The sequence below is a fragment of the Takifugu rubripes genome, chromosome 11 (genome assembly GCF_901000725.2).
Source record: "Takifugu rubripes chromosome 11, fTakRub1.2, whole genome shotgun sequence".
Classification (NCBI taxonomy): domain Eukaryota; kingdom Metazoa; phylum Chordata; class Actinopteri; order Tetraodontiformes; family Tetraodontidae; genus Takifugu; species Takifugu rubripes.
Window position 1 is genome coordinate 9,854,166 of NC_042295.1, and position 15,428 is coordinate 9,869,593.

Sequence of the window (15,428 nt, forward strand, 5' to 3'; positions counted from 1 at the left end):
GGTTGCGTTTGCAGCTCGGCCTCTCTGCTCCCGTTTACCTGCCGGGCTTACCTAGAGCCGGTCCCAGTGTTCCCGGGAGCATTCGCGGGTCTGGCTGTGCTGTAAATTCGGGATTCACGTATTGTGATGATGGAGGAGGAGGTCTGGGTCGGATCTAAACAGCTAGCGTGGGTGTGTTACTGATATTCTGAAATGTTTAATTGCAGTCTTTTGCTATGGCGCTTTTGCCTGAGCTCTGTTTTAATTGATGTCGATGGCGAGTCCGACGCCATTATTGTCAACTCTTACAGCCGCTGTTACACTGTTTGCTGTTTCCGCGTCAAACGCGCGCGGCGCATTTCCCCTGAAGCTAGCCCGACAGCGCGGCTGCTTAATGCGTCCTTCCAGCTTTTCCATTCAACAGCAGCCGTTCCCGCCTTCGCCAGATCCGGCACAGGCCGCGACTCGTCCACGTCTGTCATCGCGGCCGGCGGCACCTTAGCTTCCGCGCAGATGGCGCGATCGGGCAGACCTGTAGGTACCACGGATGGATGGACGGACGGACGGACGGACGGAGGGGAGCAGTCGCTGTAGCCGTGCCCCAGATACTGTAAACGCCCACCCCCACCGCCACCTCGCACCGTTGCACCGTCGTGCTGGGGCGTAAACATCTGATAGCAGAAGAATTTGCCCTTTGGAGAGAGAGCAGCTTTTCAGGTTCCTGTTTCTTCTCCTTCCAAGCGTTGAGGAGAAAGTTTCACTTCCCCCACAGCCTCCTTGCGGTCGCGGCTCTCATCTTTTTCAGTTATTGGGTTTCGACCCAGCCGCGTGTTTTTACACCACTTTTAAGATGCCTGCTCATATCAGTGGTCTGCGGCCAACAGGAAACCGCTGCCGTTCGGGGGTTACAGGAGATCCTGCCCGTCGGTGGTTGCCGGTCGTGGGAGATGGTCATGTGATGCTGTTGCCATGGTTAAGGGAAGAGGGGGTTGGGATGTGGTACGGCTGCTGGGGTTGGCCCTGGTGACCCGTGGGAGTTCAGTGGTGGTGAAATGGGTGTCCGACTGTTTGATCATCCCTGTTTTCTCACCTTTACACCCGGGGGGGGGGCAGGGTTTACTACAAAGGTTGATTTAAGATGGTGTTTAGGCGTCCGTGCTAGCTTCAACGGTTCAGTGGTGAGGAATGTTGACTTCCCCATGTCTGTTGTTTTTGTTTGAGGGCTTTTTATTCTTTTCTTATTGAAGCGTCGGCTCTGACAGGAGACAGGAAGTGTTGCCACATCGCCAGCGAGAGTTGGGGGGGGTGTGTTTGATTTTTTTTTTCTTCTTTAACATGGGACTTAATCACTATATAGGCTCCTGCTTGAATTACAGACTTCTCTTCCTCCTGCAGCGTCATCGCTCTATTTTTGAGGCTCTGTCGTGCTCTCGAATGTGTTTTCTCCCCTCTTTTTTTTTTTTGCCTGTGTGGAGGCTAACGCCGTCTACAGAATCGCTCGCATTTCTGCTGCAGCTGTGTTTTTTGGGGTTTTTACGGCGCTCGTCGGCCTTCCTGAATGCAGCATTACCATAACAACGCAGGAATGACCGTTCCTTGTTTGTGTTCCCCTCCGAGGCTGAATGAGCTGTGTTTTTGCTGTCTTTACCTCACACATGAACACACACACATACACACACACTGTATTTATCCTAGGTTAGGCCCATTTAAACCCAGCAGACTCGCAGCATTCCGGTACAGAGGCTGTCCACACGTGTTAGTTTCCACATGACCCACTTGTGGGTCTTATCAGTTCTTAGCTGGATCAATAAACCAGGCCGATCTTCACTCAGTACTTGCAGATTCTCTCAGCTGAGCATGAAAGAACCGGGCTCCTCAGCCTCTGCCCTCTGCAGACCAGGGAGCGGCCTTCTCTCAGAGCTGCGGTGGGAATGTCCCGCAATTCCTCTCATTCCTGCCATTCCTCCATCTGTAATGTCTGGACATGTCTTCAGCGAGAACTGGAACAGAGTCGGGCCAGACGGAGGGAACCGGGAGATTTATTTAGGCGGCGGATTCCTGGATTACCTAGACATGTAGACCCAGCGGAGTAGCTGCTTCAGTTGATGCTAGAAGTTGAAAAGTAGGCCAGAGGAGCCTGTCAGACAGGACTAGTCAGTCCCCGTGTCCCCTCTGCGGATTAATAACTTTTGTTCTGGTGTTGGTGAGGACGTACAGCGCTCAAGGAACTGGCTGGTAATTGGATGTGTTCGTTTTAATAAGAATTTAAATGAAAAAGGGGGGGAAAAAATCGGGTCATTGAATGTTCCGTCCCTCTGGGTGACTCGCAGCTCGTTACCATGGCGAATAAGATCTGTAGCGACACGCCCCCACCAGCCTCACCTCGCTCCCCCGCGGCCTCAGATGCAGCTCCTGAGGTCTGGGTGTGGTTTCGCTCTGGCCTCGCCGTCTGCGAATATTTCCGCGTGTTTCGCTTGACAACTTAATCCTGAGCCGACGCCGCGCCCGGTCGGGTGGTTCGAAAGGTTCGGGTCGAAACCTCGGGCCTGTTGGAAGTCCGAGACTATCGATTTCAGCCGCAGTCCGGGAAAATAACACCCACACCCTCCGACCACCAGCCCGCTGAGAGGACGCAGGGCTGCTGCGGCATCCATGGAAACTCAGCTTGTGGGAACCTTCCCGACAGGAAACGGCCGCAGTCGCTTCCTTTTTATGACGTCTCGTTTGCGTTTCCTGCGCCACAAACCTCTTCCCTCCCCACTTTGCCTCTTCTGTCACAAACATGCCCCCCCCCCCCAGTCGGTTGCTATTGTGGTCAGAAGGAGGTTTGTGGCATCCTCCTCCAGGGCCTGACGCCGGGTCACGTGTCGCGCTCCGGCGCTGCCCTCCTGTCACCGCGGACGTCAGCATCCTAACGCGCCGCGACATCCGTCATCCCCAATCCCATCTCTTTTTCACATTTCGTCTCCCGCCCTTGTCATTATTTCTCTATCTGCCTCGCCGCTTTCCTCCCAATCGGTTTGTTATCCCCCCGCCAGTTGGAGGTGATGTGTTTCTTTTTTCAGCATCTTTTACAGTTATTTCCCACCCGCCCACATCCTCCCATCAGCAGATTCAGACATTTCCCCTGAGGCGGGGTTGCACAAAATTGGGGGAGAAAAATAAGACAAAGCCTCAGCTTTGCCTTCTAGCATGCTAATCCATGCTAATGCCGTTGATATCCCCTTTAATTATTAAAGGTGAGGTCGCAGTCTTTCTAAATAGGGTGTGGAGGCGAAGAGTGTGTTTGTGTGTGCGCAGTTCGGTGAGTTTGACAGCTGATTGTTGGTGGCACCTTTGCGTGGGTGACCCTACAGTAGCAATGTCTCTCAACAATCGCTGGGCCAGGAAGTTGAGTTTGTGGCAATTAAAAGCGAAGCGCCAACGCGTAGCGCCAGGTTGTTACGGCATGAGTCACACATTCTGGCGTTTTCGCTGACGCCTCGCTGTCATTCTCGGGCCTCTCGCACCTGGGCGGAAACATCATAGCCCTGCTGGAAGTCGCGTGGCCCGACCTCGGGCCGCCGTGGTGGATGTCCTGCGTCTGACTCCCCATGTGCTGAAATCATTTATGAGAATGTTGTTTTGGAGAGGCCATAGGAAATTACTCATATCCTGCTTGGAGCAGCGGAAGAGGAAGTCTCCCGTGACCCGGGACACTGTAGCCTACTGACCCACATCATGAGACGTGGATCCGGCTGTAGGGAGAAGAGCTGCATTACATCTGTACGGTAGGTCCATAAACACACCACTGAGTGTGTACAATCACAGGAAGTAGCTATGGAGCACAGGGTGACAACATGGGCTGTTCCACAGCTGTCTAGAACACCTTAGCTTAGTTGCTAATTATGCTATTTTGATGAACTGGTCCCGGATGTAGTCACCCCTCTTTCCCAGTTGATCTTGGAGACGGAGCTGTTTTCTCTCCCCATATGCAGCTCCAGACACCTGAAGCGGCACATCAGTCCAGAACTCTCCGCCTCCCTGACCACACGGCGCGGCTGGTTCCAAAGCAATTTACCGTTCAGTGGGGGTTCTGCTGGGATGTGTGTGTGCTAATCCGGCGTGCTGGTGGGGTTTCAGCTGAAGAAAAATCCACGCGGTGCAATAAATCTGCGCCCTCTGTATCTTGATGTCGTAGTGCTTAAATTGAACGAGGGAGATCCAGGGTTGCCTGAAGAGGCGGCCTGATGGGGACTCTTCAATAAACGTTTGCCTCTGACATGTAGCTGCTTGGAGGACGTCTTCTAAAAATAATAAAGGACAAAGCAGGACAGTATCGGATGTAATACATGTCACATGTGTCATGTGATGAGCTGCTGATTAGGGAATGTGTGCTTGCAGGAAGGAAGGGTGTTCCTGTCTAAGACTTCCTGTCCTGCTGTGTGTGTGACAGTCTCTGTGCTGCTCTAAGTGCCTCAAATGCACTTAGAATCTGAATGATAATGTTAAAAAGCTGATTTGTCTTGATATTTTGGTGTTCCACATGTAATTAGTACAGAGGCCTTCAGCGGTGAAGCTGCATGGGCAGAGAGCCCTTGACCACATGATGATATGGATTTAACCATAACTGAAGTGGGATGTGACCATTTAACTGGGTGGACACAGCCACAAGTGGAAGATTAAAGGAAGTAGAAGAAGAAGAAAAAGAAGTTGACGCAGCAGCAGAAACGTCCTGGAAGGCTAATCTGGCTAATATGTGGGTGGAACACTAAAACTTTATCAATCCAGGGGAAGGAACTCCAACATTTCTATTGTCCGAAGGTTTTCACCATGTTTGAGAAATGCTCCATTTGTTCAGTCCATTTGTATTTGCCTTTCCCCTAAACTGCTGCCCCAACATGCAGGTCCAGGGCTTCCTGGGAGGCTAAGGCAAAGGTAGTAAAGAGTCACTGCTAAAATCCTGAAACATGTCTTTACTTTCACACCCATCTGTTCTGGCACCGAATAACTAATGATGTTACATTTGAAGACAGGAAGGTCAGATTGAGAAACCTTAACGTCTGTTACAAAAGCTAGTAGCTCCCAGAACAGGTAAAGTCTAATTACTGCATTGTTTTCATAAGTAAAATGCAGATTGCTTAGCAGTTAGCATGGAATAAGGCAAACTGGGGATTTTATTTGACTATCATGAAGGCTGTAGCTCTCCTGACTTGTTGCACACATGACCGATGTTGACGTGTTCCTTTATTCCCTGTCTGGTTGCACTTCTTCTCCTGGAGTCAGCAAGTTCCACCAATCAGAGACACTGTTGTGAAACTGCGGCTCCGCACACAGATCATCACACCGGGAAGCCATTTTTGCAACGCAAACAAAGACGACGATATTCAGCGAGCTGTTGTCTAGGCACAGAACAAGCGCTGTTGTTTGCTATGCTATCCTAAAAGAACTCCTGCTAATGCTAGCATAACATTATCACGAATCATCAAGAAAATGTGCACATGTGCTTTATTTAGTCATTAAAATGTTGTCGGCCTGATAATCACTCACGACCGTCCACACAGAGGCACACGTGCACACTTGAGTGCACATACTCAGAACCCCCATCAGCCTCTGGGTTTGCCTCCATCTTGATGCGTAAGCCTCCAGACCATATGGACTACAGGGGGCTTACTAGGACCCCCTTGGTGGCGTTAGGGCCTGTTGTTTGAAGGGGTTTTTGCGTGAGCTTTCGGCAGCCTCCAGCCGTTTTCCTCTCCCCCTCAGTTTTAGCAAAAATCTCCAGTGGAAATGGCTGAAATTGTTTCTTCGCGTTTGTCTAAATTGGGCTGTGATCTGCGAATCTGTCATTCAGCACAGGCAGATGGTTCTGCCCCTCTCTCCAGTAACTTACCGTCTTTCTCTCTTCCCTTTTGTCCTCTGCATTGCATATCCACGTGTGTGTGTGTGTGTGTGTGTGTGTGTGTGTGTGTGTGTGTGCGTGCGTGCGTGCGTGCGTGTGTGTGTTGTGTTAGGAATGTCTACCCTGTTGACCATATGGTCCACACACACTGCCTGCTGGGCAAAGATAAATCCTGCAGGCAAAGGCAACATAGACACCAACACACACACACACACACCAACACACACACACACGCACACACACACACTTTGCAATTAGCATGACTTCGCTGTCAGATATTTTGCATTGTAATTAGTCTGCACTTTGACATCTGCTGCTTTAAAACTGCTAAAAGGCTGCCTTGTTCATTTGTCAGATTTGCTCCTTCCTTCCTCCCATCCCTCCTCCTCCTCCTCCTCCTCCGCCGCCCTGGTTGATTCGCTCTCTACCTATACTTGTCTGCATGTAACAGTTTTTTTTCTCTCTCTTTCCGAAGTGACAAGCCTCCAGCCTACCTGAGTCATCCAGCCTTTTTGCTTTTTGCGCTGTGACGCATCAGGCAACTCATCGCTTCTTCCCACACGTCCAGCGCCTCATAACGAGGCTCATCTCTCGACGTGTTTGGCTCAGGTACCTCTTTATTTTGGGCGGCGGAAGACTGAGCCTTATGTAAAGCTGAGAATTCTGATAAGAGATTATTAAGTTATAAGTAAATTACAATTTGGGTGGAAAGGCTGTTTCTAAAAAACTAGCATTAGCTGCAGTTCAGGGGGCATTTCTAAGGGTGGTCTTTTCAAAACATTGACAATGTGGCATCAAACAGCAGCTTTTTTATAATGTTCAAGCACACATCCCTGCCCTTCCACCTGCCTTCATGGCAAGGTAGCAAAACTAGCCACTAGCCCAGAGTTTGGAGCTTCCGTGATGACGGAGGTGCCAAATGGAGCAGCCAGGGTGGAAGGAGCGGGAAGAGAAGGAGGTTCCAACAAACCGAAATAGCGAGGCTGTCTGAGATCTGCTGATTCTATAAATAGCAAAGAAATCAACTGAGCCATCAGCTGATGTGCGTAGACTCTCAGATCAGCTGCGTGAGTTGATGTGCAGCCTCGGGGGCATTATGAAACACAGGGTTCGATTATAACTAATGCCCAGGGTGAAGTGAAGATGGCGGGGAACGCAGCTCAGCGCACGTGTCTGTGGACCACAGCAGTGCAGCTCCCACGCTTCCCTCCCCTCGTCGCATGATGCCGGTGTTATGTACCGCGGTGTCTTCGAACACCCGGAGGGGAGGGAAAAAAGCAAAAACCCGCCGTTTTCCTTGGAAGTGAGAAGAAGCAGATCAGAAAGCCGCTTCGGCAGAAGTCCTCCACCCCCGCCGCAGCCTGCGCCACCGCGTCCGTGGAATGCCAGCGCGGATGAGGGCGCAGCTGGAGGGGGGACGCACAGGGACGAGCAGTCGTTCACGTCAGAAATGATGATGACAGAAGATATGAGATATGAGATATGAACAGAAGCAACATCATTTATATATATACACTGTATATATCAAAGGTAGGCTGGTTTCCATGACAACACAAACCAGCATTTAATTGGTTGTGTCTGTACTTGTCATCCCATCCCTCTGTGATCCGTGGATCATGGACCAGCACAAATATGCCAAGGATGTGTTTGTGTTTAGTTTTGAATTTATTGTTGCACTTGATCCATTGTACCGCCCCCGTAAATCACATCAGATTAAGGTGGATTTTTGAGTTATTACCAAAATAATTACCTGCCTTGAGCACAATCGCTCCTCTAGTATCTTTTTAATCAGAGGTCTGCAGGGTTTTAAACACTTACCAGTGGGATATTTTACAAAACAGCATGAAATACACAGTAAATCAAAGCAGGAAATTATAGAGGAATGTAGAATTCTACTGGAGTGTCTGGTGTGAAGGGCTGAGCAGCCGAGCAGCCCTGAACAGAGCTCTTCCTCTCTACTGTGCACTGTAGCATGAGCTTGCACAAACTGGTGCAACAGGCACTTAAGGAGCAGGCAGCAGCCGACCACTTCAGAGGCTGGGGCCTGCCGATCAGATCGGCTTCTCAGCCAGAGGTGCCTGTTCTTAGAATCTTTAGGCGTTTTAGCGCCGATCCAGATTAACAGGAGAATGCAGATTTGAGCTCAGATTCAGTCGCTGAAAACGCCAAATTGCATCAAAAGACTCCTGCGTGCTAAGTCAATTCTCCCTGGAATCTCCCCGGGGGCTTTTGGACGTTTAACAGTGCAGTTAGCTAATCTCCCACAGCAGGAACAGCGGGGTTAGTCATATTCCTGCCACCAAATATGCACTCACATGATGTGTCTCCGGGCTTCTCCTTTATGCTGAATTACCCCTCAGCTGAAGGGGGCATCTTAAAACTTTTATCAGTTGATTTCTGTGATTTATGTCAACAAAACCCTGTCTTACATTTATATCTCGCGTGTTTTTGGACATGTTTTTACCAAGTGGGAGCCTGATTCTTTGAGCTAGCCGGCTAGCGAGCAAAACACAGTCCGACTTCTGTTGAACTCGGGGAGAAATGAGCCAAAACCCACATCAAAGCTCGCATCGAGCTTTTTATTTCTTTCTTTTTTTTCCCTCGAAATCGTTGTTCAGAATTTTGCAGTTATTGCTGGTCTGAAAGTAAACAAATGTGGAGAAATTAGTTTTATCAAAGGCATGAAGTAGATGTTTTGATATGAAAAGGCCCAGTCTCAGCTGTGCATTCCTGCAAAGTGAATTCATACCCCGTGCCTCCTGGGACACACACACACACACACACACACACACACACACACACACACACACACACGGTGCAGCATTGTGGCTGCATGTGTTGGAGCCTGCATTTGATAAGATAGGGTTGGGTTGCACAGCTTGCAGGCTGATACTGTTGTGGCTGTTGGCAGGGAAGTGAAACGGGGCGGGATGCCGCAGCGTCAAATCCACACGCCTGTTTGTTCGAATGTTTGCCCTCCCATTCACCCCTGGGCCAAATGCTTTTGCAAAACGACTCTCTTCCTCTCTGTGAATGTTCCCTCTCACTCGCAGACTGAGGGGCCTCTTGTGCTCGGCGTGAACAGAGCGTGTTTGCAGCAGCGAGGAGAGAGAGGGGCTTCTTACTGTAGAGACGTTTGCATTCTGACGTTTGGCCACCAGACGGGACAGCGGGGCGACCGGACGAGCTGGCACTATTGTTTTGTGCTGAATGAGGCCCAGTGAGACCCCCACCGACACACTGACCTTTGTGTCTCGGCCACAGGGATCACGTGACGCATCGTGGAGCAGCCATGTGATTTTCACACATCGAAATCTGGACTCTAAGACACATTTAGGAACAGTAAATGCCTTATCTTGGCATCCTGCATCAAAGCTACGCTTTATTAATCATCAAAGCGTTAAAACTCGGCGTCAACGCTGATGAGAATAATAGACAAGAATGAGTTAGTTCTTATTTGTGTAAGTTTCTCTTTCGTTTAACTGGCTTTTGGAGTCACTACGCCAGTTTCAGTGAAAACAAACTCTAGTAAACTTTGAACAGGCTGAAAATAAAAACACCACGTGGGAACACGGTAGCATTTAACCTAAATTGGGCGCTAAAAACCAGTTTGACTCTTCGGCACAGTCGTGGCTGATGTCCGCACATATTTTTTTTTCGCCTGGTATTTTAAATTTTGACAGCCCAGGATGTCAGTCCCCACATTTGAACGCTTTTTAAATAACATTCTGCAAAGCAAACGCGTTTTCCTTGATAGCAATTATGTTTTTATGGGCTACAATTAGCATTGCTATGATCTCTGTTTTTGCCATAATCACAATAATTCGCACACATCAATGAACCCACTGTCTTTGATTTGAAATAATGCAGTTTTTCATGTTCGGCGCATCAGAAGACTTGATTGGATGCAAACTGGAAGAATTATTTAAACCGCAGAGAGAAAAATGTGGAGGGGGAGGGGGAAAGAATCCCCCCAGGATAAAAAACTACAATAGTTATGTAGAATCAACACCGAGTGTATTCAAGCCCCCTTTTTCTCGAGCGTTCCAGCAGGGAAAACATATTCGACATCCCTTCACATTTGCCGTCTTTTGAGTTGAGTTTGATGTGTGAACGCTGCGTTCGTCTGGAGCCTCTGAGTGTGGGGAGATGAGTCACCATGGCGATACAGGAGAAATACAGATTCTGAGGGAGCCCCGGGCCTTTTGTTTCATCACCTCTGCCAAAAAACAGAAACAAGACGATAAAGATGACAGGATGCAGCTCAGAGCAGCGTGATTCTCCATCTTCTTTATTTAACGGGGGAAAAGCACGAGATGTCGCTTCGTAAACACACTCATCATCTGAAATTTGTATCAAAGAGGAAATGTACAGGTCTAAAAAACAAAGATGAATAAATATTTCATGTGGAGGTCGGAGGTTGTTCACGTGCATATATTTAGTTGTGTATATCAGTACGCCATCTGCATACACTCGTAATTCGGATGTTGCATTTTTGGGCAGATGACTGAGTTGGATTTATTCAATAATGTTCTTTTCTGCCATGTTGAGCGCACTCAAGGTCCAAACTTGGGTTTTTTAGATACCCTAAAGCAGGGGTCGGCAACCCAAAATGTTGGAAGAGCCATATTGGACCAAAAAACAAGAAACAAATCTGTCTGGAGCCGCAAAAAATTAAAAGCCTTATATAGGGTTTATAATGAAGGCAACACATGCTGTAAGTGTCTATATTAGCTGTATTAGCCTTCTTTCCAAATTAAAAGTAGGCTACAAATACATAATGAGCATTCATGATGAAATGTTTATTTTCCCCGCAGCGCATCGTGGAGAGAATGATGCACCACGTGGCCACTCTGCTGCTGTACGATGCTGCTTTAAGTTTAACTTAAATTAAATATTTATTATACACATTTATACAGCATTGGAAAACTTTAAGAATGATTGTCACGTTATTCCTCCTACAGAAATTATATTAAAACTATTTCCATTTTCATATTTTTAAAAAGCTCCAGGGAGCCACTAGGGCGGCGCTAAAGAGCCGCATGCGGCTCCAGAGCCGCGGGTTGCCGACCCCTGCCCTAAAGGGTCCTTGGCTCTGGATGACTGTGGAACAGCTTCACGCCTGGTTTGAGCAGCTGTTGCGTTCATCAGAAGTCAGCAGCATTCGACCGACTCAAGATTTTATCAGACCCGCTTGAAGTTTCGGCCGTGTTTTTGTGGTCTGGATTTGGTTCCACTCCTCCGTGTTCCGTTCTTCAGGTGCTTCCTAAGTACAAACTTTCCCCTTCTGACTCAGGTATCAGTTGCGTAAGTGACTTGTGTAACTGTGACGACTCTGCGGGCTTCCTATTCTTTTTTCAGCTGTTGTTAGTCAGCATTACTCATCACAAGTAGAGTTGTTGGCAAACCCAACTCAGACAAACATGTGCAGCGATTGTAATGTTCTTTAAAATGATCTTTAATATAGTGGCCAATACACATCCGATTACCTCCTGAGCTTCTTCTGCAGCGACAACAACAACTTTAGGTGCTGCAAACGCTGATGGTTCCATTGTTTTTGTGGAGGAAAGTCATATTTAATTATTCATTGTTGATATTTTCAGGATGTTTCACTTATGTGACCTTCACTTGGAGCTGTCCATAGGTCCGCAAGCACGCTAGTTCCAGAAATTTGGAGGATTTGGTGGATATTTTTGTTTGCCGCACTGCTCTCATGACCTCCCAGCCGTGCGCTGAGGCTTCTACAACTTCCACACAGGAAAACATGCAGGAGAGGGTGAAGAACCGGGGCAGGTGGGGGGAAAATGGCTGGTTCTTGGTCCCTCGAGAACAATCCGAGAAGCTTGCAAGGGAACACAGGCGAGGTTGATGAGGGACCTATTCAGAGTTAGGACAGGACAGAGAGGAGTGTGATGGCTGAATCAGAGCTGTCCAACTGGAGGAGTCGTGTGGAGAGCAACACAAAAACAGGAGTTTCAGGAGTCCCAGACTGGTGCTGCAGAGTCACAGCCTTTTAATCAGCAGGTAGCAGAAGTGGAAAAGAAATAGGAAAGAGGGAGAAAAATATATGATGTCTGAGGAACTCGGTGGACTGAAATAGCCCCTGGGGCGGAGTGACTAAGGCTGTAATTCCAGAGAGTGAGAGAGAGAGAGATTGAGAGAGAGAGAGAGATGGTCTTCATTGTGTTTGTGTATGTGGGTGAGTGCAGCGTCGATCATGGATTCATGTGTGTGTGTGTGTGTGTGTTGTACTTGCACTCTTGTACTTGCTCCATACTGAGTACCAACATCTGTGTTCTAGGGGGTTAGTTGGGTAAGGGGCTGGCTGGGAGACATTAACTGGCTGTCAGACTAATATAATAATAAAATCCTATCATAGTCAAGCAAGAATGTGGAGAAACTCCAGTGGAGCTTTGTCACTTTCACATATTCACAGTTTCTTTGCAGTCACATGCTCGACTGCCCACGTAATTCTGTGTTTGTCTGGGTGGAAGTGTTGTTATCAGCTCTTCCTGTCGACGTTCTGCTCTGTTTGTCCTGCTGTGGAGTCCTATATAGCTGCATATATGCTAATGTGCTTCTCTACCACGATTGCATAACAGGCTGGTTGACAGCTGCACAGGTATTTGGTTGGAATTGTTGATTTCCTCCCTCAGTTGTTTCTTCCAGGTACGAAAAAGCCTCATCTGAGACTGCAGAAGCTGCAAAATATGTGTTTAAATTGAACCACGAGCTTTAACTGAACGAACTAAACATTGTCCTCATTTTAACATTATCTGACAACAGATCTGACAAACACCCTGACAACAATCCTTAAAGCCAAATCAAAGAAAAGGTCCTCAGATTAAACATCATTCTTATCTTTTTGGTTCGCCCAAAAGCGCCCCCTACTGGCCATATCTGACATTGCTCCGTGGATGCATCGCAGCTCAGATCAGGTTTTGTGCAATGCTCACCAGCCCTTGAGCTGTTGATCTGGAATAAAATGATCTCTTATCTAATTAGCAACATTTATACCCCACCTGTTTCAGAGGGAAGTTGGTTCTAGGTTAAACACCCACAGAAGGACCGAGGATTAAGAAAACTATCATTTACATGAATAAATCAGCACCTCTGCTGTCAGTGCACTTACACACACAGGCATCACACATCGCCTCACTTCCTGTTTGTTCGCTGCTGCGTGTCTTTCATTGCTTAATCTGCTGCCACTTGCGAGGACTGTGATGATATCGCTGCGCTGTGGCAAGCCAGCCATTGAGGATCCACACGATGGGAGGGGGCAATTCCAGGTCATCACACTGACACCGGCCAATCACCACAAGCTAACCAGCCTGTACAAACCTGTAACCATGGAGATCAAATGCATGTAATTGCTGCACATCCAGTTGTGGCAGTAGACAAGCCGTCTGCTTTGCTCTGGTGGGAGGAGATGATCTAAACTGGCACCAATACATGTGCAATAAAGATCTCTGTTCTTTCATGATGGGGATGTTGATTCTACTCCTGCAGCCTCTGCGGCTGCCTCCGTCGGCCCTCCTCAGTGCTGTTCTCTGAAAGGATGGATGAGGATACGTGTGGGTGGCAGCGAAGGGTGGGGGTGGAAGAGGGGGGGCACTGAGCAAACAGCCCAGCCGAGTAGGAGAGGTGAGTCAGAGGGAAGAGAAAAGTGAGGAGCCAGAGATCAAGGGAGGGAACAAAATTATATACTGTATATGTATATATATAAAGTCCGTGTGGAGGACTTTCTTAAAAGTTGGAGAAACTCACAGATGTCTTTTTTCAGACCCGAGGAAAAGTGGAGGTGAGTTCGTCTCCGAGAACCTCCTCCAGACTTTACATTTACTGAGGCTGATGTTAAAATGAATAATATATATCACGTATGCATGTTCTTACACTGTGGGAGGAAACTGGAAGATTCAAACTGCAGAATGGCCTTAAACTGAAATCAAACCCAGAATCTTCGTTACGTTAGCATCATGTTTAAGTTCTCCTGTTGGTGGTCAGCGACACCCAGCTTCCCCTTGTTGCCCCGCCACTGGAAATACTTTTCACGGCTCAACTACTCTGCTGTGGCGCCCACCTGCACGCCCCCTCCCTGACATGCCAGACCTCACAGCAGAAACACAGCAGTAAAGACTTTCTGAGGGTATCATTAGACAGTGTCAGGCATCAGAACGAAGATTATCAGTGTTGTTGTTTCTGCTTTTCAGTCGCCTTTAAGCTCACGCATCAGCAACGTCGTGAAGTGGAGGGAAAATCACCCCAAACAGAACGAGGAAACCTACAGTGGAGCTTTCAACAACAGAACAGGATAGACTTCCTGTGAGACAATGGCCCACAGTGAGTGTCTGTGAGTGAGCGCATGAAAAATCCACACGGAAATGCTGTAATAATTGACACGTGGGCCAAGAGGTAATCGTTATGGAATGTTCTCTGAATGTTGATGAGTGTTGCAGCATAGTTCCGATGCAGATACATACAATTTTAATATGAGAAATGACCAAAATAGTCTTTCAAATGACAAGTAGAGAGTGTTGTTGCCATGGAGATGCAACAATAAAATTCACAATTATCCAGAAACAGCTTTACTTTACATTAGGTACATGAATAGTATCAATATATTAGGAGTTTCATGAAGGTTTTTCTCTCAAAGACAATCAAATATTCGTGGGACTTTTGTCAAAAAGAAAATAATAAATGGTCAGTAATATTTTGGAGTGAATGAGTGACCAATTTATGAAACTCCTGATATATTTCCAAATTAAAAATACATTTAATGAGGGAGGTTATTGAAATATACATGTGAGATAAAACTACTTCCTTCAGCTTATTTTGTTATCACAATAAATCTTGATCAATAAAATATTAGGTCACCAATTTTTGGTCTCCTGATCCAGCTCTCTGACGCCTCAAATGGGCATTTTTGCCCTTTTCCATGGATTATAGCTCAACGCTACTCTGGCACCATCTAGCGGTAAAAATACCACACAGTCACAAACACAACACTGCTGAATTTAACAGTATATATATATAAAATTCAGTAAGTTTGATCATATTATTTTAATAAATTATAAACCTGACGTATTATTGATATATAAAGATATATAATTGATATATAACGACTGTTTGTGTTTAACACCGTTGTGTCATTGCTCTAACCAAAGAGGAAATAATCGCACACGAAACTACGGGAATTAATACAGTATGACTGAGCTCTGATTACAGTATGATTGGAGGCCTCTTGACAGAACTTTGTGGGTCGTTTTTTTTCCTCAACTGCCATTTACGCCTCCGAACACACGATGGCGCCCCACAACAATCAGTTCCACTCTGAAAAGTTGAGCAGGGGTTATTAAATCTGGTTTTATTGCCCCGAAAGTAGTTTCTATGATTTGACTCCGATCAGTCTGACGCGTAAAACTCCAGGGAAAGTTCGGGGACGTCGGTGCCATCAGTGTTCCTTGCGCACTTTGCTGCTGGCAACTCACCGCCTCCGGTGCAGAGTGAAGCCAGGAGCTACTGTCCCTTCCCTTTATCTGAACCCTCACCCCTCCCTCCTCCTCCCCCT